This window comes from Poecilia formosa, unplaced genomic scaffold (assembly GCF_000485575.1).
Source record: "Poecilia formosa unplaced genomic scaffold, Poecilia_formosa-5.1.2 Scaffold577, whole genome shotgun sequence".
In the NCBI taxonomy this organism is placed as follows: Eukaryota; Metazoa; Chordata; class Actinopteri; order Cyprinodontiformes; family Poeciliidae; genus Poecilia; species Poecilia formosa.
The window spans coordinates 98,760-101,747 of NW_006800516.1; the positions used below are offsets into that span (position 1 = coordinate 98,760).

Below are 2,988 nucleotides of genomic sequence, written 5' to 3' on the forward strand. Positions count from 1 at the left end.
TGAATCTGTAATAATTTTTAGTTGGTTGTAATTTAGCCGTATCACACTATCAGTTTTTTTTTTTCTTTCTTAACTTTTAGTCATTACAGTTTTTTCCTTCACAGTTTCCCAACCTATGGCTCGGGCCCTAAGAGGATCACTGGTCCTTCTGTTAAGGACTGAGTTAACGGGTACAAAGTGAATGATTTTGTCTAACATTGTACCTAAAAACCTTTAAAATGTTATTTTCTGGGTAGATAATTCCTATATGCAAACAGGATTATTAAGCATATTCTTTATCACAGCAGTGTGTGTATAACTTATCTCGTATTTATCCTTTCTGTCTCGCTTCTCGCTTCCCCCTCCTGCTGCTGGCGTCGCTGCAGCTGGTCCTCCCTCCGTCTCTCCTCCAGTTCCCTGTCCGTCCAACTAGCTCTGGTGTTGGATTATTTATAAGTTGTCCAGACCGTCCCTTAGTGAATGTCCGGGTTGTCCACCAATGAAACAAGCAAAAAACAGTTCAGTTTGCTGTCTTCGTCTCTGAAGCACAGCATTTTCTTTCAAACACATTATTTTCCTTCTCTACGCTGATGCCAAAGAGTAAACCAGCGGGGGTTGTAAAACTTCAGTTGCAGTCAAACACAGAGATTTAGTTCCAGTCCAAACGTCAAGCAGGACTCCATACAGTAGTCTGCTGCATAGCAGTTCCCAGATGTCCAGGAATCAGGATCAGCGGACACTTCAGTGCCTTCGGTACCCAGGTGGCAGAAATCAACCTGTTCTTTTTCGCTTCTTTATCAACTGTCATTGGCTGGTGATGAAAGAGGGACGTCATCTGATCGGCCGGACAGGTCTGAGTTGAGGTCGCAGGTCAGATGCACCGCAGTGAGGCTCAGACAGAGGAACAATGGATTTCTATAAATTCGTTGATCTTAGTACTGCAGACTGTGAGGTCAGCGGGCAGCCCTCCTCTCAAAGCCTAAGAAAGACATGAGGCTGGATAATGTCCAGGTCGGTACCTTACTCTGACCTCTGACCCCTCCAGTTATACAGCCAAAGGATCGTTTCACCAAGTTGGTGTTATAATCTAATTACGACACAATACATTAAACATTGTTCTCTGAGGAGAATTTTATTATTTAGTTTTATCTTTCAGCTTCTCCTCCTTCAGGAAAGTCATAATTCCACTTTTAGCATACAAAAAGGTTATTCCCATGTTTTTATTTCAGTGAGACGTCTCTCAACTGGTTTTTCTTTGAACGTGTAGGAATGCTAAAAAAACAAAACAAAACAAACACCAGTGTTTCTTAAAATTAATTATTTCTGACTTGTGAGGTTTAAACCTAATTTTTAGTAACATTAAAAATTATTTTGCATGCACTGGTTTTGTACCGAAATTCAATTTCTTTTATTTATTTATTTATTTTTTACTTAACGTGTAACAAGCTGAACATGTGTCCACCATTTCATCAATTTAGTCTGGTGGTGTGTCTTTTTGGGGTGTGGTAGAGTGCTGAGGATTTCTCCTGTTTGTGGTCCCCTCACTCCATCACCCCTCTTGTCGCCCTGTGCAGCATTCTTTGAAGGGCAGTTTCTTGACCAGTGGCCAGTATTGCCACAAGTCCAGCAGCTATTTAAATGCCGTGGATTTTGTGGGGTGTTATTTTGGGGTCGTCGCCTATTGTGACCTCCTCTGCCTCTGCTTCTTCCGCGTCCTTTCGTCTGGCCGCTGGAAAAAGCAGAGGTTTCTAAAGCTCCAAATTCATCCAGGTGAAAAACATCTAATCCTTTCACAGCCTTAATGACCTCTTCTAAGGTCCAGGGTGTAAAAACATATATGTTTTGTGCACCTTCCTCTAATGAGGGGTACAGTCGTGCTGCTGGGACTGCAGCAGCTGATACTGGGGCAGACAGAGCTGCTGCAGCGGCGGGGAGAGGGGTGGCTGCTGGAGCTTGTACTCCCTGCACGGCTACAGCATTCCGTGTGCTTAGAATGACTTTATAACTTCTTTAGTTTTAAAATTCACCTACGTTTCTGTAGTTTTCGGGTTGTCCAGTTGGATCTCGTCACTCTGCCGTTGGCAGACAAAGTCGGACCTACGTCGCTGGCCCAGCGTAGAACTTTGCTTCCTGGGTCTTTCTTTCCAGGTCCAGTTGACTCTGGCCATGCATGGATTCAGCGTGTCTTCCTCTGCCTGACAGCGGGGGCATGAGAGATCCCGGGTTTCGGCACCAAGTGATGATGGGTATTTTCCTCGAACCTTCATTAAAAGAACCACAGACAACGTATATGAATTTTATGACCAAGCTTTTGCAAAAGGAGAAGTCTCAGCAAACTGCTCCTCCGAGCCGTTCACTGAGCGTTCTAAAGACTCTTGGTTACAGCTTGTCTTTTATTATCAAGCAAAAACGGGGAGGACAGGTAAGGAAGACAGCAGAGACAAAAAATACTACTGCACACAGACAGTTTCTAAAATAGGGAGTATTCCGGTTGATAAGGAGGCACCTGTGGAAAGTAATTTAAGGTCTGGGAAACACACAGATAACTGTTTCACAGGAAGACGAACAGGCAGATGTGACCTCCAGGTCAGTTTATACACACATAAGGAAGAGAACACTTTAAATTGAAAATCACAATAATACTGAATGTTGATTAACTATTGATTAACTAAAGTAATAACAAAATGATAATACCAAAAAATCTCTAACAGCCCCTAAGTGAGAAAATGTGTCCAAACCTTGAACTCATTACTGGATTTCATTTTGTTATTTTGTTATTTGAAGATTATGAGTATAAACTTTTAAGCCCCCAATCGAGTCTTATTGGCTAATATGTGACAACATTGATCAAAACTAGAACCATCAGTCAGATTGGAAGGAACACAGCTTTATTAATGTTCAGGATAATCTGAACCTCAGATGAATCATAATTAAACATAATGAGTAGTTAAAATCAACGACCAATGTAGAGTCAGTGGAAAAGGGGCAATAGTCACTTAATGTTGTTAT

The 2,988-nt window shown here is 42.0% G+C and overlaps 1 long non-coding RNA gene across 1 annotated transcript in view; it reads right to left on the minus strand.

The window, feature by feature from the left end:
- Positions 1-2,371, minus strand: part of LOC107834295 (uncharacterized) — a 21,741-nt gene extending 19,370 nt beyond the window's left edge. Inside the window, exon 1 of the long non-coding RNA XR_001660080.1 lies at positions 2,007-2,371. This is a non-coding gene — a long non-coding RNA (uncharacterized LOC107834295). The remainder of the gene's footprint in view (positions 1-2,006) is intronic.
- Positions 2,372-2,988: the final 617 nt, after the last annotated feature.